The sequence below is a fragment of the Panthera tigris genome, chromosome B2 (assembly GCF_018350195.1).
Source record: "Panthera tigris isolate Pti1 chromosome B2, P.tigris_Pti1_mat1.1, whole genome shotgun sequence".
In the NCBI taxonomy this organism is placed as follows: Eukaryota; Metazoa; Chordata; class Mammalia; order Carnivora; family Felidae; genus Panthera; species Panthera tigris.
In genome coordinates, this window is record NC_056664.1 from 121,885,736 (window position 1) to 121,910,307 (window position 24,572).

The 24,572-nt window shown below is 37.0% G+C and overlaps 1 protein-coding gene across 3 annotated transcripts in view; it reads left to right on the forward strand.

Annotated features, from left to right (window-relative positions):
- Window positions 1–24,572, forward strand: part of PDE7B (phosphodiesterase 7B) — a 311,875-nt gene that overhangs the window by 146,398 nt on the left and 140,905 nt on the right. The gene's annotated exons all lie outside the window — the stretch shown is intronic.

Consider the following 24,572-nt stretch of genomic DNA (forward strand, 5'->3'; position numbering starts at 1 on the left):
TTACTGGGGAGGGTGTGGGAGGAAGGATGGGCTAAATGGGTAAGAAGCATTAAGGAATCTACTCCTGAAATCATTGTTGTGCTATATGCTAACTAACTTGGATGCAAACTAAACAATATATAAATAAAATGGTAAAAAATAAAATAAAAATTTTTTAAAAAATTTGAAAAGAAAATTAAAATAAACCTAGAAGTTTGTTCTCTTTAAGAGCCCATTATATTAAAATTGTTTTTTTACTTTAATTGTTAGCACTAATTTCCCAGTTTCCTTTAAATAAGGAGATATACACAGAAAGAGATTTTTTTTTAAATGTTCCCCAAGTTCATTAACTCTCACTTAAAGTTCACCCTTAACTAAGAAAAACACTTCTACCTGATGGTGACATATGCTTAGATACAGGAACCTTTCCAAGAGGATATAAATTCCTTAGTATCAAATATACAAACCTAAATAAATATACTGAGAATATTGGCATAGAATTTTCTAATTTCAAAATCATGACTTTATAATTTGGCATAATCATTGTCTCATATATAAATAAGCATGTCTTTCAAACTAATTTTTCTAGATTTCTAGATTTATTTATTCAAATAAATTAAGCAATGGTGCTTGCTCTAATTTAGATTATAAATATTTTTGAGGAAAAAAAATCATATCACTCAGAAGTCCACTGTTTTACCAAATGATCCAGCAACCAGCTGTTTTACACTATATTTTTAGATTTCCTTTTAATTATTTATTATACAAACTCCCCAAAGCTAAGAAAGAAAGTAATATCATAGTTTTCTACCACAACAAAGGGCAGAAAAATGACAGAGACAAAAGAGCAGATTTTTATCAATATAGGACAAGGAGGAGCATTTTGTGACTTCTTTCTCTGTCGATGTAACCCATTTAAACAATCTAGCTTTGTTGCAGAGAGGAGTGTCCTCCTTCTTTTTAACTCATTTTCTGTCCCATTGTGGAATGGTAAACAGCAGAAGTATACCCATTTGACCCAAAATGTAGTCTTTTATCCTGGCCTGGTTGTTTTGATCCAATGCTGAGAAGAAAAATCTATCTAGTTACCCTAATTCTTTTCCAGTGTGCACAGCACTTGTATGAGTAAATCCGAAGGACCCAGGGAAGAATACAGTAAATATATTTTTCAGTGTTTTCTCTCTCTGAAAAATAACGATCCCCACTTAGAGCACAAGGTTGCTGTGAACATTAGTGACATTAAATTCCAATTACAGTTCCTTGGAAATATGATCCTGTGGCCAAATATTGAGGCTGATAAGAAACACTCAGCCCATTCCCCACTCCTCAGCTGGCACTTTACCAACTAGGTCAAGAAGGAAGCTGGAATTCATCGTCCCCATCAAGCCTGTGACTTAACTTCTGAGCTAGCCTGTGGCGTGGTGGTGGTGGTTATTTACTGACCGTGTGATAATTTCAAGAAGCAGAGAAAGTAGTTCCTATGGTAGAGGGAACATTACACGTTTGTTTCTTTTCTATAATTCTACTAAGAATCTATACTAAGAAAATAATCTAAAATACGGAGAAAAGCTTTCTGTACAGAGATGTTTCTACAGCACTATTTATAAGAAATAAAAACTTTAATAATAATCTACATGCTTAAAAACAGAGGAGAGATTAATTTAATTGTCATAGAAGCATATGTTGAAACATCATGCAGCCATTAAACACCATGTTTGCAAAAAGTTTTATTGACAAGATTGTTTTTTACATTAAGTAAAAAAGAACACAAAATGATATAAATGATATAATACCAGCCCAGATACTATATATATATATATATATATATATATATACTATATATATTCTCCAGGAATAAAGGAACATTTCTCACATTTAAAACACACACACACACACATTCATACACACCCACATAACCACTGAAAATGGAGTCAAAAACATTTTCCAAGCTATTCTACCATTGTAGGCTGTGTGACATTAGGCAAATCGCTAATCCATGCTTCATTCATAGACCATAGAAATTTTATCTCAGAAGACTGCCCTAGAATTAATTGATAAAATGTATTTTAAGTCACTTTTTAATAGGAAAAGACCCATACAATTACATAACAATAGTTCTTGGAAGTACGAAAGAGAACCTTCTACAGTTTCTCCAGGTTAGCCTATATAGTGAGGACAGAGTTTTGCCATCAATCCTTCAGCTACTGGTTGGAATTCTGACCACCATGAAGGAAACTTGTCCAGCATGTGGTGAAACCTGGTTCCTATAGACTAAAAAATACATCTGTGCAAGTTATTTATCATAATAAATAATGTGCTTCAGTTTACTTATACAATATGATATGTATTTTGAATTATTTTTCAACCTTGCCTTAAAGTTGAGGGCCATAACTTAAAAACTCCAAAAAGTGATGCTCAGACATTAAAATTCTCTTTCTTTCTCTATTACTAATCCAAATTATGGAGGGAAGGAAGGAAGGAAGGAAGGAAGGGGAGGGAGGGAGGAAAGGAAGGAAAAATAGAAAGAAAGTGCAGAAATATGGCTCCCAAATCTACTGCAAGAGAGGTTAAAAAATGTAATTTTCCTATGTGCAAACAGAGCATATCACCTCTTCTCTGCCACACACTCCTAGGTAAAGAGGGAAATAAAGACTCCTCAGACCTAGAGGAATCAGAGAACTTGAGTCAATAAGTTGCCTGTGGTTCAGTACAGTTTGAGAAGGGTGTAAATACTGTATAACCTGAGGAACATTCCTAGAAACTTTCACAAACCATCAGATGATATAAAAAATAAATAAATCACAGGGTTCAAAAACTATGAAATCTTTTACTGTTTTTTGAAGTCAACCTTTAAACTGTCTATACCAGGGTTTAGGAACTTCCAACCCACAGGAATATAGATAGGCATTGGACCTAATCCCATAACTAGACCCTCCCTTTTTTCAGTTCACATTCTAGCTTTTTTCTTATCTCCTAGAAGAAGCATTTCAGGCTTATTAACTTGACAATGATAATAAGAATTGAAGTCAGTTTATAGTTTGTAAGCTGAATCCAGAGAGCAAGAAGCTGTAAATGGAAAGTAAAGCCAGAAACACAGTGATGAAAATTGGATCCCATAACTAGGATCACAGAAACATAAGAGGTTAGAGTCAAGTGGTTAGGGGACAACAATCAAGGTCCTGGCTCTAGGGCTAGAACAAGGTCAGTCCAGACAAGCAAGTCAGAGAGTCCAGCCCCTGATGGCCTGGTGAGGTTGCACATGAAACTCCCAGATTTCCTGCAAGGAAGGTGCATTCACTCAGAACTCTATCCAGGCCACACACTGGGCAGCCCACTTCTCAGTCAAATGTTAGCATTACCAAGACCCTTTGCCTTGGAGATTTATATTGTACTCATATCTCAGACCTCAAACAGATCAAGCTGGGATTTGTTTGTTTTACTTTTGCAGATGATTGATGGAGATTCATCCTAACAGTGATTTTTCACTTCTAACAGCAAAAAAGGAAAAAAAAAAAGTTTTTTGTTTTCCTTTTTCTCTCTTTACAGTGGAAATATGTATAGAATTTGCCCTGTTCTGTTACACAGATGGCAATACTCAGTGGCTCCCAGTATTTAGTCATTTCTCTTCGCAAGGAAATATTAAATATGGAACATCTTTCTTCTCAGAGTAAGACCATCTTTAGGTCACCAAGGGCCCATTTATCACTATTTAATTGAAAATAATATGGGTTCTGAATCATATAGCCAAAGTAATGGTAAATATAATTACCATTTAATAACATAGCCTTTATTATTAATAGCTACTGTGTTGGCCAACCTTAGAGTCACTCTTTTACATGATTGTTGTATCCCTGTGTCCAAATGTGTATCTTGGTCTTTAGAATAATATTCTCCTTTTTTACCCAAATTTGTCGGTCTTTGCTAACCAAAGGCTTGCTGTGGACTGATCAAAATTGCTGTGGACATGGGACAAGCACTATGCATAATGACTAACTTGATGGAACAGTCTCAATTAGGTCCTCATCTCTGACATTATCCAGGCTGGTTGGGCTTGGAACCATAGGATGTGTGTGTAGACATCTGTCATCAAGTTTTTGTTTTTAAAAAATAAGAAGTTGAAGAGTGTAAATTTTACTAGATTTGGAGAATTGAAGTTCTTGGAACATTATAATGATTTATAATATAGTTTCTGTGGCTTCCCTGGTTGAGATTTAGGGTCTTTGTTTTGTGGATGCCTTCCTCGTGTGGTAGAAAATCCAATTCTAAGCCAGTAACACATTTGTGACAATTCCATAAAGGAAAAATAAACCAAAAAAAAAAAAGCACTTGAGCCACTCGATTTACCAGCTTTGACTAAAAATCTGCCACATCTCACATCTCTCAACAACTCTACCCTCATAGGGAGCACACCTTCTGCTTCCCAGCCCACTGTCCACAGTCACCTTCCACCTTCTGATTGCCTAGGAGGAGGCACTATCAGCAACACGAGGCCTTCGGGATTCGCTTTTTCCTGGGATTCTTTTTGTGTGCTCTTGTTCTGCTGATGGCCCCACACTGTGAACTGTAGCTGCTACTCGCCATTGGCAAAGTCCAGAGAATTGGAGAAATCAAGATCCCTTGAGACACTGACACGCAGACTTAGCTAGAGTGATCGGGCCAGGCGGGTTAAGTAACTGCTTGTTTTGTCCTAATGTACTTGTTTTACGAATGTCTATTCACAAGTAGTTTCAGAGTCGTGACATGGAAAAGTTAGGGTATGAGGAATGTGTGTTTAATGTCTTTTCCATTTTTTTGTGGGTGCTTATGGACCATACATGGTTTTCAGCAATTCAGTCATCTTAGCTGGGAATTGAGAAAGGGATCTGTGAAAGTCTATATATAGAAAGAGGTAGTTAAATACAAAAGAAAAACAAGAATATAATTCCTTTGGTTAAAGAGAATACTCTGGCAATAAACTGTAATATGAAGTAATTTTCTCCATTTTAATTAATATCCAGCTAACATCTATATTCTAGCATGAACTTTTTTTCAACATTCTCTTTACTGTGGAGAGTACAATTAGCCCCATTCTACAGTTAGGAAAATGGAGATACATAAAACATCCAAGGGTCTCTTCCAGTATAGCAAAGAGCCAGACAAAAGCTAATGACTTACAGATGTAGGATATTTTTCAAAGAAGAAGCGACAAATCATGTTATCTTTGATGTAACATGTGTAGAACTAACACAAATGTTTGCTGTTGAAACTTACAATAGTCAGAGGGGGAGAAAATCTTTTTCATCTTTTTTATTTTAAAATTCCTTTGTGTATGTAGTCACTTCTCCAAAACCAAGCCAAGCTATTTTCTATGAATAACTAAATAAATTATGCAGCAAGTTTAATTAAAATTTCCTTGCAATAAATCTTAAAAGTTTCTTTCTCTTTTTACCAATACTTCTTTGGGAGAAAAACTCAGGCTTGATGAGAGTGGCCAACACTAACGTCTTCCTCTTTCTCCCCAAATTCAGTAGACAGGAATAGTTGCTGAACTCAGGAAGTCCCAGCAGTCCTTATCTGGTGAGCCACACTTACTGTGTGCCAGGCACGAAGGTCTCTGCCTCCAAGTGACTTTCAGACCAGAGGTGATAGCTAAGACAAGTGTGCTCTTAGGAGTGAACACAGACAGCCACAGCAGCGTATGGGAGGTCTTCAGATTTGATTTGTGAAAAAAGCGAGAACCAAACTAGTACCTAAAATATGTGTAGGAATTAGCCTGGTGAAGGAGTGTGCCTGGTGAAGGATTGTAAGTAATGCTTCAGAAAGGTAGAACAGAATATGAAAAGACCTGGAAGAGGGAGAGCTTGCAGTGTTTTAGAAGATCCCAGAGAAATCCAGGGTGATAGAAGTGATGGTAAGTGGGAATAATTTACCTATTGGAATCTCCTGTTTGCACTTTTCGAATGTATTAAATTTACAGAAACTCAGTAGTGTGGTAGGTTGAACAGATGTTTATTGAGATATTTATTGAGATTATATTCCTGATTTTGGAAGAACTACCTATTCATTTGGGGAAACTTGGAATATATAAAAAAGCTATATATATATTATATATATATATATAATACATACAAGAAAATAAAATCACCCACAATACCACCAATTTTGATAACCATTGTCAACATTAACTTCTATAGAATATTCATTATATTATTTAATGAGCGTTTTTAGCCTTATTTCATAATATATTTTTTCACAATTTGAGTATATTCCTCCTTTTGCATATATATATACATATATATTGATATGTATATTGATGATATATACTCCATTCATTTTTAATTTTTTCAATGCTTATTTATTTTAGAGAGAGAGAGAGAGAGAGAGAGGCAGAGCATGAGCAGGGAAGGGGCAGAGAGAGAGGGACACAGAATCTGAAGCAGGCTCCAGGCTCTGACCTGTCATCACAGAGCCCAATGTGGGGCTCGAACTCATGACCTGTGAGGTCATGACCTGAACCGAAGTTGGATGCCTAACTGACTGAGCCACCCAAGCACCCAATGTTTATTTATTTTTGAGAGAGAGAGAAAGAGAGAGGGAGGGAGACAGCGTGAGTGGGGGAGGGGCAGAGAGAGAGGGAGACACAGAATCCGAAACAGGCTCCAGCCTCTGAGCTGTCAGCACAGAGCCTGACCTGGGGCTCAAACTCATGAGCCACAAGATCATGACGTGAGCTGAAGTCGGACGCTTAACCGAGTGAGCCATGCAGGCACCTCTATTCCATTCATTTTAAAATAATTTTAATTATATAATTTACAAATATATTCTAATTTTGTATGTTTTTATAAAACTATACATTCGGTGTGTAACTTTTGGCCCAGTTGAAATTAATTTGTAAGCTATCAAGCTGTCGTATTTCGAAGAGTTGGGGCTCATACAGGCCTCTATTCATTAGTTTTAAAACACCATTGTGAAATGGCAAGTATTATTATCACTATACTGCAAATGGGGTATCCAGAGCAGACAGTGGTTGCATTAACCAAGACAAGGCTAGAAATAAACTGGGGTTATTTTGAAAGTAGGTAGGGTATAAATTATAAGTGAAATTAAAAAACGGTGATCTGTATTTCTATTGAAAAGCCTCATCTCTTTGAAATGATAATGCATAAAACATACTGGCTCTCTATTACTTTTCCATAAACTAAGAATCAAACCTGACCTTGGGCAGTCCACATGGATATCAATGGAAAGTTAAGCCACTTACATATGAAGAGTTATTGCCAGAACCTTGCCTGAAAGCTTACACAGTATATTAGAGATTCTAAAAGATTAAGTCAAATATGGATGTTGAAGTTAAAATACACATAGATGTGCACATGTGCAAACACACACACACACACACACACACACACAGAATTTTAAGACCAAAAGTAGCACCAGAGCCAGTTTCATGATATTTTTATTAGTAATCTTTACTTGGGCACAATTTCACTTGAAGCTGGTGGGATTTTTTTTTTCCGGAGTCAAGTCTGCAGAATCAAGCCTGTTGGGACTCAGCAAACCACAACAGACGTCATCAGATCTCTGGTGCTTCAGGATATACATACTGATCACTGCAGGGGTCGGGGAAGGGTTCTTCTTTCTTTCTTTTTTCTTTTTTCTTTTCTTTTCTTTCCTTTTTTTTTTTTTTTTTTTTTTTTGCTTGCGTAAGCTCACACAATTATCAGCGGATATAACCCTTGCCTTTCTTTGAAGTGTGAGCTATCAAAAACTAAATAAACCAGATGAGCTCTTTTCTGATTCAAGGTGACAGAGCAGACCAATGTCTGAATGACATTTCTTTTTAAGGATGGAAATAGAATTACAAATTTACTACATCTAATTTGCACCTTTCTTTGAAAAGGTGGCGCTCCAGAAGAAATTTTCTCACGTGCCTTTCCTCCTGAGAATAAGTAACAAAACTGAAAATAAGAGAATGGCAGGATGATTGGCCACACAATACGTGAAGTTAGCCAGAGAATGAGGGGGAAATTGCCACCCAGGAAAGAAAGTGACAAACATTGGGTCGATGGCATTCAGATAACCCCTGTTCTCCTCGTGACCAGATAAATATACATTCTTGATTCTCAGATTCCTCCCATTCTTGGTGCAATACTTGAAAATAAAATTTAACCAGGTTTTTGGCATTTTCATCTTTTCTGGGAATACTTCTAAATGACCTAGGGGAAATTTTCTAAACCAAAGAACAGTTTTGGCAGCAGAAACAAGCCTCAGTATGTATTATGATTGAGACAAAGTAATTTAGCCTTTTACTCATGCAAGGATTTATGAAAACATCTACGTTAGGAAGGATACAGCAAATTTGACATTGTAGAAAAATGTTTTACATTTTCTTATTTTAACTCTATAAAAGAAAAATATGATTGATGATTTGCTAATAAACAAGAAGAACTTAACTAGATTATTAATGTCAGTGTTGTGATTTACTCTGATAGAATTAAGTTCTCAATTGTACCGTATTTGTTCTATTTCTTTTGCTGCTTTCTCTGTTGTAACCCCTCTGGGCTTTATTTTTCTCATCTGTACAATGGGGATCATAGTTCCTATTCCAAAGGTTTGCTGGGATGATTAGATGATACAATATAAGTAAAATGTCTAACCCCGTGGCTGTACACAGTAGATTCTTTCTGATTCATTCCTTTCTACCTTCTTATTTTCTATGGCATTTGAAAAAAGTATGTGAGGACTTCAGTGGATTAATTGTGTAAAGTCCAACTAGTAAGGGCACAAAGTCAAGTATGTGTAAAGGAGCTACCATTTATGAGTGCTAACTACGTACCTGGCACATAATAAATGCTTTGTAAATATTAGTTATTATCGTACCACACACCTCATTTTATACTCACAATAACTCTGGAGAGTGTTTATTTTCATTCTCATTTTCCAGTTGATGAAACTAAAGCTTGGGAGGTAAAGTAACTTGCCCAATGTCACACAGCAGGATTATGACAGAGCCAGAATTTCAACTGAGATCTGCTCCAGAGCTCCTGGCCTCACCCCTGCACCATGCCACAGCTACTGAAATATTGGGCAGGAAAGCCTTGGGCAAATTTAATCATCTGGAACAGAACAGAGAAACCAGAAGTAAGCCAAAAGGACCTCTGAAAATAAAAGACAAAATAGCTAAATTCTCATGTGTGCATTCTAAGAGAAATTCTTAGTAGCTAAGCTCTAAGCCTACTTATTTAAAGAACAATGCACTCTGGGGACTTTGGTGCCTCAGTCAGTTAAATCCCTTACTCTTGGTTTCTGCTCAGGTTCCGATCTCACAGTTCGTGCGTTCAAGCCTTGCATCAGGCACTGAGCTGACAGCATGGAGCCTGCTTGGGATTCTCTCTCTCTCCCTCTTTCTCTGCTCCTCCCCTGCTCATGCACTCTCTCTCTCATTCTCTCTCTCTCTCTCTCAAAATAAATAAATAAACTTTAAAAGAAAAAAAAAAGAATAATGCATTACAAGAACACTTAACCAGCTTGGTTATCTGGTTTCGTGGACTCTAGAAGATTCAAAGAAGTAGAATTGAAAGTAAGGACAGGTTACTATAGCCAAATGCCTTGAAAACAATAAAAATAACTTCTGTAAACCTGTCAAATGCTGACCCCAGGTTTTTTTTAATGTTTATTTTTTGAGAGAGAGACAGAGACAGAGACAGAGAGAGACAGAGTGTGAGTGAGGGAGGAGCAGAGAGAGAGGGAGACACAGAATCTGAAGCAGGCTGCAGGCTCTGAGCTGTCAGCACAGAGCCCAACGCGGGGCTCGAACTCACAAACTGTGAGATCATAACCTAAGCTGAAGTCAGACATTTAACCGGCTGAGCCACCCAGATGCCCCGACCCCAAATTTTTAAAAACCATAGTAGCCTGTGCCATTTAGCATAGGAGCAAATGACCTGAAAACACTCAAATAATCCTTGAGGTACAACTGATATTCATCATAAAGTCATTTAAACATTAAAAGATCAGAATTATATTACATATTTCACAGAAAAAAACAAATTTCATCCAAATATATATATTTTTTTAGTTCAGGGACTTAAATAGGAAATAATCAACGAAGCTTAAACACACCTCCTCTGTTGACAGTATTAGTTAAAGGGTTATGACAAAATTAATCTTTTCATCATTAACCCTGAGAATTTAACAACATAAACTTTCATCTTTGCCTTACTGGACTTTTTTCCATCATATATACATTTTTGAATTGGGTTATCAAGGTTGTATTAATGGCAAGACTTATATCAGGCAATGTTCAAACTGATAGAGTAAATGGGTTCTCACAAGGTTTAGGAAGGAGCTGTCAGCTTTTAATCTTACCACTAATAGTTTAACATAAAGTGTGATCAGAAAAAAAATGAATACATTTACTGGAAAAACACGAATTCCTAAACATTCTCACATCAAGCATTTTTGACGCAACCTGTTATATTTCAACATCTTTACAACATTAATTTCACAGCACTGGGTAGTTAAGGACTATGATGGCAGTGGATCAAATAGCCAGGGAAACTATCAACAGTATTAACCAGTGACCTAGGATTTTAAAAGCCACAATTGTGTTTTGACTTTTATCTGTAACTCTTCAGGCATCTTGGGACAAATCATTTGATGGCCAGAGGAATCCCAATCTCAGCATGATTGGTGGGACGGAATAGATTCAGCCCCAGATTGCAGATTACTGAATCCAACATAAGTCAGGGAGACACCAACCCACCCCCAGAATCCTTGGAAAGCCCATAAATGAGGACCAGACAAAACAGCACCTGAGAGATGGACTGATTTTTCTTTCACCTGTTTCTTCGTTTAGAGCATTACTTCAGCACATTCCCTATTTAGTCTCAGATTCCTATTATGTAATCCACTTTCATGGTAGCTCCATACAGATGAAATCAATATGGAATCATTTGAGGACTACATTCTTCACCTGAAGACTGCGTCCTTCTCCTAAGTGGTCTTGGACAGACATGGAGGTATCATACAATGGACTTAGCACATGAGCATTATGGCCAACCTGACTAAATGCAATCAACTCCTCAGCATCACAAATAATATTGAACCCAACCCAGTCAAGAAAAAGAAGGCCATCGCTTGGTATCTGGACTATCATGCTATTTGGAAATGAAAACCTTTGAACACTCTAGGCGATGAAAAGAACACAATGCCTTCAAAACAAAATACAAAATCTTAAGTTATCTTAAGAATTCCAAAAAAGTTCTGATGTTTCTTGAGATATTTATTTCCATACTTTAATATATATATAGAAAAATATTCTTATTATAAAAAATTTGGGGTGACCCTGTTTCATTGATGACCTAAATCTAGACTTAGTCTACTTATTAACTGATTTTTGTGACCAAGCATCGCTCATATTCAGTGGTGTATGCCTGGGCATGCCCCTTCCCCTGATAGGCCCAAAAATGTCTCATGGCCATCCACCCATCATAGTCTTTATTTTTACAAAAATGTAGTCTCTTTTTATGTCCACTTCGTGAAATCTATATGCATATTACTAAGTGAATTCTTTAAAATACATTCCTAGAAGTAAATACTACAGAAATACAAAGTATTATTCTTAATGGCTTACTCCTGAGATAAATAAAAATTTCTCTGGGGATAAAGGGTTCAATGAAATAAGATGAATAGGGTGAAGGACATTCCAGGACTATCTAGCCAATATTTTTCTAGTACACAGGGTGCCTTGCAAGAATTTAATTGGTTCATACGATTAAGAAATTAATTCCCGGGGTGCCTGGGTGGCTCAGTTGGTTAAGCATCTGACTCTTGATCTCAGCTCAAGTCTTGAGCTCAGGGTCATGAGTTCAAGCCCCACATTGGGCTCCATGCTGGGGCATGGAGCCTACTTTAAATAAAAAGAGGAAAGAAATTAATTCCTAGAAAACAAATTTATTTTATTTATTTTATTTTATTTTATTTTATTTTATTTTAGAGAGAAAGAGAGAATGAGAGCAGGGGAGAGGTGTGGACGGGGAGAGAGAGAAAGAACGAGAGAGAGAGAGAGAGAGAATCTTATCCAGGCTTCTCACTCAGTGCAGAGCCCCACTAGGTCTCAGTCTCACGACCCTGGGATCATGAGTTGAGCAGAAATCAAGACTCAGGCTCAACCAACTGAGCCACCCAGGCACCCTGAAAACAAATTTTTAAATTATTAATTATTTTTTGTTTATGATAGCACATAACCATTGAATATTTTGTTATTGTATTTGTGTGCTTGTTTATGTGTTTACTTTCTAACTTTTCTTACTGGGATGTAAAGTCTGACTTGTTCAAAGCTTTGCTTCCTTCCTAGATGAGGGCCACATTCTATGGAAGGTGCTTAATAAATGTTGTTCAGTACTGTTAAATTCCAGTCTTGGCTATTGACAAGTGCAAGAAGAATGAACTACTGTGCCTCTGAGACTACCTGGAAAAGATTTGTCACCAAGGGTCACACTCCCGTAAGAAATCTCTTGAGTTCTTTCATTATAGGCACCATCCCCTGGAAAAAATAATAATATAATAATAATAATAAAGAAAATAGAAGGCTTTGAGATTGCTTTATTTTTTTCAGGCCATGGAGATATTATTTAGAAAATTGCTACTTTAATCCTCTAAATGATGTTCCTAAGGCCTGAAGAGGTAAAGGAATTTTCCAGAGTGTTTTATCTACCAGTCAGGAGCAAGCTTCTTACAGTGTCCTAAGGGATTGACTTACAGGGGACAATGCCTTACCAAGAAAACCTTTGATAATTCATTAACTATATCCTTTAATGGAAAATGAGGGAAGAATGGCATTTTAAAAATTCTCCTCTAGGAATAATTATGCTATGGAGGGTTTCTAGAGATTTAGGGAGAAACTAGTTTAGTATTCGATATTTATGGCTATTTAGATCAAGCTAAAAAAATTTTAATTTTAACCTGTTTTAGAGAATTAGATCTGAAGAATCGTCTAGATGATCTGAAACACATGTTAGAAGTTAGAACATGAGGGGAAAATGGTGGAGACCAATATTAAAGTAAAGGGCCCAGTGCCGATAACCTCTAGGGTCTTAGATTACCCTTTAAGATCATTATTAGTGTAAACCTGGCCTTTTTTTTTCTTTTCTCTTTAGTTTTTTTTTTTTTTTCATCTTTGTCTTCTTTTTCTCCTATCTCCTTGACTAGTCCACACTAAATATATACACTCTATTTTTCCTAACTTTTACCTCTTCTATCTTTTTGCCTTCATATATCACTTTCTGGTTGCACTGATGGCCCCAGGGCTAAAGGGGTTACTGGTGCCAGCTCCATAGAGAAGAGAGCAGATAATTTGAAGGAAATGACAATAGCTGCCTCTTATGGAGTACCTGCTTTGTGCCTGGCCTTGTTCTATACACTTTCTATAAATATTTGCATTTAATCCTCTCAATTGGCCCAAAAACTCAGTCTAAGTTTTCCAACATCCTGGTTCTACTGGTGAGTGGGGCTGTTTTGGTTGATTTGCTTCTGAAAACTCTATCTTTAAAGGTTCTAAAGGAAACCCCCCAAGAAATGGCAACTTGAAGAAAATGGATCTAAGTGGCACATTTGACCAATAGGTTAGAGACAAGAAAGATACAACAACTGAGGATCTCCCAAGTGAAATCTCAAGTGCTTTTGTATAACCAATCTCTTTTATTTGCATGTTAGTTTTCTTGGGGGAAAATGTGACTTTACCAACCTTGTTAATGGGGGGAAAGTCCTAACCCTTCAGTAATTTCAAGAAAACCAGTATATGGTTTAGGTCAAAAAGAGTACTTGATTTTGCAACACCAGTATCCCTTCTGAGGTTTTTCAGAAATGCTGTGGCCATCCCACACAGAACTCTCTTCATGTTTTTGCCACAAAAACAATAGTGCTATTTCAGCACTCACTGTAATCGAGACCACTTTACGAGGTGCTCTCAGAAAGCTATCAGAGAAATAAATGCCTGTGCTCCTATGATCTAATATCATAAAAATGAAATACAAAATTTACATGCAAAATGGACATAGAGGCAAATGCTAAATAAAACAAGGCATTAATTACAATGTGTCTAATATGTGTTGAGAGTCATAGAATAATTTGATTTAATTGGATTCAGTCAAAGATTTGGAGTATTTACAGGTTTCTCAAATAAGCAAATGAGTTTGTTCATTATTAGTAGTACAGGAAAAGGGGAATACCAAAATAGTTGAGCATCCTGAAGGTCAGAATTATTTGCCCAGGGTTTGTACTCTCCTTTCCTTAGGAATATTTCTCAAGAGCCAAGACCTTCTGTCACTTTGCAGTACCTTTATAAAAGAAGGTGCTATGTAAAGATGATGTGAAATTTATAGGTTCACACTTCCCTGATGCAAGAACTATGGATATAAAAGACTAAATAACCAAAGTTGCTATGGGGAAATAAAGCCAAAGAAAGGAACTGAGGCAGAAAACAGAAGATGCCTGGTCTACTGGAAACATGGTTGTCCTCAGCTTCATCTCTGATCTAGGACCCCAGGACAGAAATCAGCTGGGCCAGATCTGAATTTCCCACATGTATTGTCATCTGTGCAAAAGGTGACCCAAGTTACTTCTTTAACACTCGGAAACACTTAAGGCTCTTTCCCCCTCTTTTCTGGCCAAGCTGTCTAGAAAACACAGATGCATCGGGCATCTGTGATGAAATTGTAAGCAGCCTTGCTAAATGGCTCCCAAAGGACAGTATCTCTCCAATGTCTTGGGTAAATCTAGTGGACATCATTCACCAGTTCCACATCATCATTCTCTGGTTCTTCAGACTGGGGAGTTTAGGTCCAGGACAACAGAATTGCTGCTGAAATTATGTTTAAATAATATAGAAACTACTCTGATGATCTTTTATCACAATTCCCAAATAGTTCCAGTGCATAGCAATGGCAATCACAAGTTATGGTATGGGTAAATGAAGTCACCCTTCATAAGAAATAGAGTTATTTTAGCAGTGTAGAGTCTGATTTGAAGAAACCACCCCATTATTGGAGGGACATTCGTCCAAAGCTTTAATTTTTTTTTTTCAACGTTTTTTATTTATTTTTGGGACAGAGAGAGACAGAGCATGAACGGGGGAGGGGCAGAGAAAGAGGGAGACACAGAATCAGAAACAGGCTCCAGGCTCCGAGCCATCAGCCCAGAGCCTGACGCGGGGCTCGAACTCACAGACCGCGAGATCGTGACCTGGCTGAAGTCGGACGCTTAACCGACTGCGCCACCCAGGCGCCCCTCGTCCAAAGCTTTAAAAATGTCCATGTGCACCATGTTCTTTCTTGCTGGTCATACTGAGAAAGCAAGACTTTCTTCAGCACTTCCTGGCTGAAGGTGTGGCCAAGATCTAATGCCCAACCTGATATTGACAGGCATGACTTCATGGCAGTAAATATGGCTTGAGGAACAGGAGATGTAATCCTGCCATGAAGAACAGCTATAAAAATAGGTGCCGAGATGTCAAAATTATTCTTTCTTTTCTTCTGACTTTCTTCATTTAACTGTTTATTATGATATAGCCAGATATAGTTATAATCTATGAATCAAGCAGAGTACCTACTGCTTTATACAATACCTTAGCCACACAGAGAGTGTTAAGAGGGAATGCTCTAGAATCAACCTGCTGTGGTTCAAATCACCTTCTAAAGCTTGATCGCATCTGAATCTTGAGAAAATTACTTTCCTGGTTGGGGGAGGGGTCATAATAGTGCCTACCTCATCTGGGTTCTCATAAGGATAAAATAAGGCATTTCATACTAAACGTTGAGTGCCATGACCAGCTACATAAACACTCAACGGAAATGCTTTGCTCAGGTCTATGGGAATCCAGGGCTTAAGGTGTTTGATAATGCTTCATTATTGGTAAAATTAGAAAATGATCTGCTATGGATTGAATGTTTGTGTCCTGCCAAAATTCTTGTGTTAAGACCCTAATTCCAATATGCTGGTATTAGGAGATAGGGCCTGTGGGAGGTAAATACATCATGAGAGTAGAACTCTCATGAGTGAGATTAGTGCCCTTATTAGAAAAGACTCAAGAGAGTCAACCTCTCTCTACCATATGAAGGTATAGCAAGATGGCATCCCCAGGATGAGGACCCTCACCAGAACTTGACCATGATTTTAGACTTCCAGGCTCTGGACCTATGAGAAATAAATCTGCATTGTTTAAGCCACCCAGTCTATGGTCTTTTACTACAGCAGGCAAGGCTTACTAAGCCATGATCTAATTGAAATGCTTAATTTGTTTCTAAAGGCCCTTAAAACTCTAACATTGCATGATTTGTATTTCTTTGCTCTCTTAGAGTAAGAACCTTTCCTAAGCTACCAATTTGCTACGTACATATCAACTCACATGAGAAAAGTAATGAGAATATTCTTGAAATTTTTAAATTGTTACATCTAGACTTTTTATATTATAATTATATCAGCAAATAAAAAATAATCAACAAAAAAAACCCCATCCATGTTTCCCTGGCTAAATACAAACTCTATATAATATAGTTCATAAATTTTTTAGGTCTTAAATAAATTTCTAGCCATTGTCCTCATTGTCAAGATATGGAAAAAAGTGTGCTGGAAATAGTTGGTTGCCATCATTATTAGTAATAAATACAAATTGAGAACTGTTGAGACCACATTTATATTACAGCACTATAATTCACTGTGCTTTACAGTTATACGTCTATCTTTCTCCATTAAACTTGTAATTTAAGTATAGAGTCCATGTTTTTCTATATCCATCACTTGACATGGGGCACTCAATAAATTGAGAACTATTCAGTGCATGCAGGTTGAATGAATTAATGGGTAAATGAAGGAAAAATCACTAAGATTTTATGTTGCAAAGTATGAAATAATGGTCCCATCTGTCTAAATTGGAAGACAAGACAGAGCATCAGATGCAAATAGTGATACAAATGACATTAACTTACAGATCAATAAAATGGGTTGTTTAAAAAGAAGAGGGAATTTGAAGTGGAACACAAATATTTCATAAAGAAAATGGGACTTTTTCTGAATCTGATGAATGCAAAAATCTTTCCCAACGAAGTAAGCAACAATATATTAGTTTTATAAGGCTTTTGTAACAAATTACCACAAACTTAGTGGCTTAAAACAACACATGTTTATTATCCTATAGTTTGGGAGATGAGAAGTTTGAAATGGGTCTCACAGGGCCAAAATTAAGGTACACACAGGTCTTCAATCCTTTCTGGAAGCTTTAAGAGGGAAGCTGGTTTTTGCCTTTTCTATCTTTTAGAAGTTGCCGTCATACTTGGCTGGAGGGCTCCTTTCTGCCTTCGAAGCCAGTGAATCTCACATCTCACCACTCTGACCCTGAACCTCCTTGCTTCCCTAGTCCACAAGTGAGGACTCGTGATTTCATTGGACCCATGTGATAATCCAGAAGTGTTTACCTATTTTAATGCTGGGTCATTAGCAACCTTAATTGCATCAGCTACCTTCATTCCTTTTTGCCATGTAACCTAATATATTCATAGGTTCTAGCGATTAGAATGTAGACATCTTTGGGAGGCCAATATTCTGCCTACCATACAAAATATGACAGGACATCTGGCATGTATGGACAACAATGTAATTTTCATAGAAATTTTGTGTGTCAAGTGTAAGTTCAGTGAGTTTACAGAACTAATTAAGTGGGAACCTTTTTTGAAGGCATTAAATGCTCAACAGAGGGATTTGGACTACATGTATAAGTAATAACTCTCTTTGTGTCAGATTAAAATTGGTATTTTCATCACTTTTTATTTATTACATATTTGAAAATGACGTGACCATAAAGTATGTCCTATTCAGAATGCCACAACTATTAAAGATAAATAAGACTTTACTGAAGGGTTTTTTTAACAATTAATGAGAGATTTGAAAAACATTTTACTTTTTTATTTTAGAGAGAGACAGAATGTGCAAGCAGGGGAAAAGGGCAGTGGGTGGAGACAGAGAGAGACAGAGAGACAGAGAGAGAGGGAGAAAATCTCAAGCAGACTCCACACTCAGTGTGGAACCCGACACAGGGCTCAATCCCCCAACCCTGGGACCATGACCTGAGCCTAAGTCAAGAGTCAGAGGCTCAAGTGACTAAGCCACTCAGGCACCCCAAAAAACACATTTTACTAGTAGCTCAAATCAATTGATTCCTTAAAGTTTGAAAGCAGAAAAGTAATAACAGCATTAAAAAGGCATTTTTTAAAAGGTGATTCTGAAATTGACCGCTTATACCCTAATCAAGATACACAGACGTAAGAGTAGTAAGGTATGTGAACATATGCAAGTCAAAGGCAGGTGTATTTTACTTTACACTTAAATAGGCAACAGAACATTAACATCAAAAGCAAAGATGGATCAAAGGACAAAAAAATACAGGATGTCTCATTGTCAGGCTGCCAAACGGATTCAGGAATGGTGGTCACGGAAAAAAGAGAGTAAGAGGACTCAGAGGTTCAGATAAGAAAATAGGGTAGGACCATATGACATAGACAGAAGGTTATGCCAATCATTTTGGATAATTTATGGAATAGAAGAAGCAAAATTTAATTAGCATTTGAATGTGGGGTGGAAAAGAAAGTTACCAAAAGAAACTCGTAAAAAATCTTTTCACGACAAAGACCTTATACATACATCAATGTTGTCAAATATTCTAGTGTGCTAGGCTCTTTCCTTGATAATGGTGCTGTTCTTCTTCTTCTAGAAACGTTATGTATCAAAAAGGGGACTGGGGGGAGTCACTCAGGATGCCTGTACTGTTCTATACAGGGAATGCATTGTACAATGTCTATATGTTAAGTGGTCTCACCTTACCTTGACTCTCCTTCCATCACAGAGGAAAACAGGGTCTAAAATTATCTAAAATAATAACCATGATATATTTTAGTTTTAATCTAATATCTTCCAGCTTTCTCTTCCCTGTTTTTTAGTTACCCTGGGAACAACAGGCAATATAGGTGTTAGTAATCACAGGGAAACAGCCTTAGAAAGAACCAGGAAAGACAATGGGAAAAAATACACCAAACTGTGTTTCCAATTACCAGCAGATGCTTCCACTTATTATAAGCATTCTTATTTAGTTAAATATACACATTTTTTTAACTGTACAAATTTTTAATTGCGTAAATTGTGGTAGTGTTCTAGCCTCGTGCTCTTGATTACCCTTGTCTCCCATTTGATTTCACATGCCTCTTGCTTCTGGCATCACTTTCCCACACATACTATCCCTAGGGCTGCATAAATTCTAGGCAATACCTGATAAAGAGTGCAGCCTGTTGCAGAGTTTATTTTATTTATCTCTTGTGTTTTGTTTTGTGTTTCACTGTGGCTGTGACATTACAGTATGTTTCTCTGAGTCAGCAGCACCATTGGCTCCTGGCTATAGCTCCATGAATGCCTACTTATTTTTTTTCCCATTTTTGCTTAGCGGGAATCATCTGGCCACCATTCACTCATGCCTAGAATATCACAGTGGGAAAGATTACCAAGCTTCATCCAAAGACCACTTTATAAAGACCTCTGATAAATCAAATGAAGGAGCAGGTCTTGGTGAGAGTATCCTTAATGATGGAGATTCAAGACTCAGAGCCTTGCCTGTATTCTGATTGTTCTAAACATAGCAACAGGACCACAACGAAATGCTGGAAAGAAGAGGGAATGGCAAAATTGGCCTAAGCAAATTTTTTTTTCACGTTTGGTCAGAAAAGATTTTCAAAAATAGCCACTTAGTTTTGAAGTTAAGACTCCATCACATATATTATTCATCACAGTAATTTATATTGGACATTCAACCATATTTTTAAAGTTAATTCACAGGGGGAAAGAAATGAATGAATGAAACAAAATTTAAAAACCACGTAGTTGTTCAATGTCATGAATGTTGCTGGACACAGCCCTGCTCTTACACCGTGGTTCTGGTTGCTTATTTCCAATTGAGACTATCTGACCTGCCCCGGTATTAATTGATTGTTTTCAAGAATCCTACTATGTGTATCTGTAAAGATTAGGATGTTAGCTGCATTTTCTTTCATAAATAACTAATATGGGAGAGGCAGAAAGTATCTGTTACATGGTAACCCTCCAGCCTTGCTACTGAGTGTGGTCCACCACCAGCAGCCTTGTCATCTCCAGGAAGCTTGCAAAATCTCAAGGCCCCACCCAGACCTGCCTGATCAGACTCTGCACGTAATAGGGTCTCCAGGTGATTTATATGTGCATTTACATTTGAGAAGCATTGCTTTGGAATAGCATCTGAGAGACACCTTCAGGTATAGATATTTTATGTAACTCATAATCACCAGGAAGTAATAAGTGATAGATGAAAAAATAAAGAATACTTTGAAGAGGCAGTAGGATTATACTCCTACACGTGTAGCAGTTGATATTTCCTTCTTTTAAATTGACTTTGAACTCCATAAACATAAACATAAATGAATGCCAAGGGAACAAATAGGTCCTGTTAGAAGATTATATGTTTTGCCATCTTATAACTTTCCTTTTATGTTGTTTCCTTTTATGTTATGTAATATTGATAATCTCTCTATATCTTATTAGTGGTCTAGGGTTTGTTTTTTTTTTTCATTATTATATTAAGAGGGGAAAAAAACCTCACCCAGGCATTCCTCAGCATTTCCTTGTGGATGTCTAGATAATCTCCCCTCCAGCCTCCTTGAGATCTACTCAGCCTGGCCTAATTCTTGAGAGTTTCCAAAATTCAAACATCCCACCAGCAAAAAAAAAAAAAAAAAGTAGAAACATATTTCAGATTTTGCTTAGGCTACTTTTTAAACATTATATTTAGTTTTACCCACGATACTTCTTTTAAAAACACATTAAATGAAGACCAGCAAGGAGCAATCAAAATCATAAAAATGCTGGAGGCATATCCCCACAAGCAAAAAATTTGAGGCCCACATAAGTTAGTCTAGGGAAATGAGACCAGTGGAAGGCCTAAACACACATGTTCACAACCACAGCATATGACACAGAGCCGTACAGCTCATGAACATCAAACATACCATTAGTCATCACGGGCTAAAATTGGAATTCCCAATCAAAGGAATCTATACAGTACTAACCAGAGCACTAAATAATAATGATGGTGCAAATCATGCAAGCTGACATCCTAGGTATGAGTCATGAGCCGTTCTCACAACTCCAAAGGGCAGTTATAATAAATATTTATCCTATTGAAACACTTTTTTTAACTCATATTCTCTCCTTTATCTACTCTCATTCACCTGTCAATGTCAAAACATTTTACCTACTTTACCCCACTTTTGTACCATTAAATCCGTCACCACCTCTCCCAGTACTCTAATACCCTTGCCTTTGATTTCCTCTGCTCCTGCATCCTCTTGGGGAACACAAATTTCCAAAGTAGGACCTACTTCAAGGGTTGGGGGATTGACTTTTTCAGCTTTCTAATAGACCCCAGGAAAACATAGCCAAAATCTGAGTTTAGGTAAATTGTCAATTATGACTTCTTATAGTTTAGAAATAATCCTTTAAAACATTTATAGCTCATTATGGCTTTAAATTAACTCAGAGGTTACTCTTCTTTTATTTTTACAAGATCCCAATGTGACGGGTAATGTGGTTATTGCCATCAAACCCATTTATGGAGATGTCACTAAGTTTGAGGCAAAGTTCAGTGGTGAGCTGAGATCGAAACATACTTTTTGTAACCCTAAGTAGTCTCAGAGAGCTGCTTTGGAGATTTCGTTGTTGTAGCTATTTCTTCAGAAGCTGGCACACCTGAATATGAAATTATAAAAAGTTTACTCCACTTACAATCTTCTACAATCGGAAATAAGTTCTGAAATCCTAGAAAGGTTTCAGCCAGAGGATGCCTTGTCACACAGTAAAGCATCAAATGTTTGGTAATGGAGAGAATAACGGGGTGGGGGGGGTTGTTTGTTTGTTTCAGGTTTTTGTTTTGTTTTTGTTTTTACTATGCAACAGTGTCAATGTATGGTTTTTCAACAGCAGGGAGGAGGAGCAAAGTGGCGAAAATCAAGTCTTCCTGCCATTTTGTTCTCAACCCCTGTGTTATTGGACTCGTTTGTTGTGGGTTGTCAGAGACAGTAAACTTAGCATTAGTTAAGATGTCTGAGAGCCAAGATAGATATCTCATGCTAGTTCCAGTTAAAACCCTGGTTTTTCTCTTTAAATGTGCAAAGCAAAGAAATGGAAGAAGCGGTAACTCAAAATGAAAACCAGAACCTGAGGTGGGGAAGCCAGGCAGGTTAGGGTCCCTGAAAAGGGTTGTGCAAAAGGTTCTCCCTTCTGCTTGAGCTTTCACTGTTAATACACATTTGCAGAGTGAATAAGGGAAGACTTGACTGTAGTTTAAATACTTGTTGTGAAATCAAACCGTGAATCTACTTTTCCCACCTCGTCGTTCCTCATTTTGCACTGTCCACTGTCCTCCCTTTCCATGGGACAGTAGAGATGTGTGCTCCCTGATGTGCTCCTTATCTGCAGACCAAGTCCCTTCCCCTATTTGTTGGCATCATTCCTTGAGATTAGTTAAGGTCAAAGTTATTACATTTCTCTTTCTTTCGAAGGACACTGTAAATTGTTTGAGCTTCTTCTACTTAGACAACATTAAGCAAAGTTGAAAGACCTGTTTTTCCTTCCTTGCTCATTTTGAATTTCATTTGAATTGCATTTGTGAAACCAGGGTGGTCGTGTGTGTGTGTGTGTGTGTGTGTGTGTGTGTATGTGTGTGTATTTACACATTTGTATTTAAACTGATGGAGAGGAAAGGCCAGGACAAAATTAATAAACTCCCTCAATAGTTTGAAATTTTTCTTTAAAGATAGAAGCAGAATGGGGGTTAATAAGCGTATGAAGCATTACCAAACTATCCGTGAATGAGATTTCAATTAAAATGAAGTTTTGTGAGAATCTACAGATAGATTCCAAATTATAAAAATTGAAATAAACACATATTTCCAAGTTTCCATTAAAAAATTCATTTCTGAAAAGAATTAGAAATATTTAATATTATTAATATTTTCTTTTTAAAATCACACATAATACTTACCTGCTTAATGACTAGAACACCCACAAGTCTGTAAGAGTTTAACATAACCCCCAGAACGATAGAAATTCTTCAAAATAATCCAGGTTCTAAATCATTAGGTCTTTGAATCTTTGTTCTTGGCTATATCCGTTAGTACTGTGGTTACCAATTCTTTCCTTTATGGCTGCAAACACATAGCAAAGTATTTTTGGTAGAATTAGGTATCCATTGGAACGAGGATTTTTTGACTTGGTTAGTTCCCATTACATTTCTTTTGCACAAGAAAAGAACTACCCTATTTTCCTTTTAATGGAAAGTTAGGTTGGCTCACAATGCCTGAATTAAAAATGAGGTTATTTTGAAAGTTTAAAGTGTCCTATATGTAGCACATTAACTGCAGATATTAAGATTTGTAAGAATCCTCACAAGTCACATAGATGAGACCTCTTTTCTCCATGACTCCTCTGGGTACAGAACCTCATCACCAGCCCCTTGACCCCATCCCCAGTGATCCAAACTTCTGGCTGCAGGTACAAACTCAAGGTGAATGATGCCCACGGAGGAAACTTAAAATCATAGGTTTACAGGCATGCTCTTCCAACGCAACTATCTGAAGGACAGAAAATATCACAGCCTATGAAATGTAACAAAACCACCTGTTAAAGAATATGTGTGGCATAATAATTTTAGTCTGAGTACTAGCATCTTGTCAGTTTATCCCAACCTCTTGAGCCTGTAGTTGAGCCAAAAATCTCCTGAGCCAAGCTTTCCCGCAAGATTTCCTGTACTTCCTGTTTCTATGTGAGACAGAAATACCATGAGAATGACCTTTCTTGTGGTATTTTTGCACTTCTACCCTGGGATGAAGATAATCCCATATTGGGGAGAATTTTTTTTTAATTCTGCAAACTTTTCAATTTTCAAATCTTCAAACAAAGTAGACTCCTTCTTGGGAAGGAACATTTGAGATGCTGCTTGCTTGGCCCTAACTCATCTCCACTAGGAAGTATTCATGTCCAATGATCCAACATTTTGTAACTTCTCTAAGATATTTTTTACAAGGAAACAACTTGTTACAAGGAAACAATACAGAGAACACAGTGGAAATTTATATGCTTGGATTTTTAAAAATGTCATTCTGAAAGAAATGTTCCACGAAAAGTTGTATTCTTAATGCATTAGTGTATGTGACATATTATATCATATATTTGTTTTCTTTGTTCTTAACCCCTTTGTTCCAAGGGTCAGGATATCCTGATGCTAAGTACTATTGCAAAATAACTGAACAAAAATAAAAATAGTCAAACACTTAGGAAACTCTTCAGTTGTTATGTCAAGGAAGTTTGTGACTGAGGAGTGAGTTTAAGACATTATTCAGGAAATATGCTCATAGAGTGCAGCAGCCTACATGTGCTTTTTAAATAAAATCATTTCAAATCTAGAGAGCTTTGATGCCTAGGTGTGATACAAGCATAAGAGCTGGAAGGGCTGTCAAACATGATGGAAGCATCACACTGATTCTTAA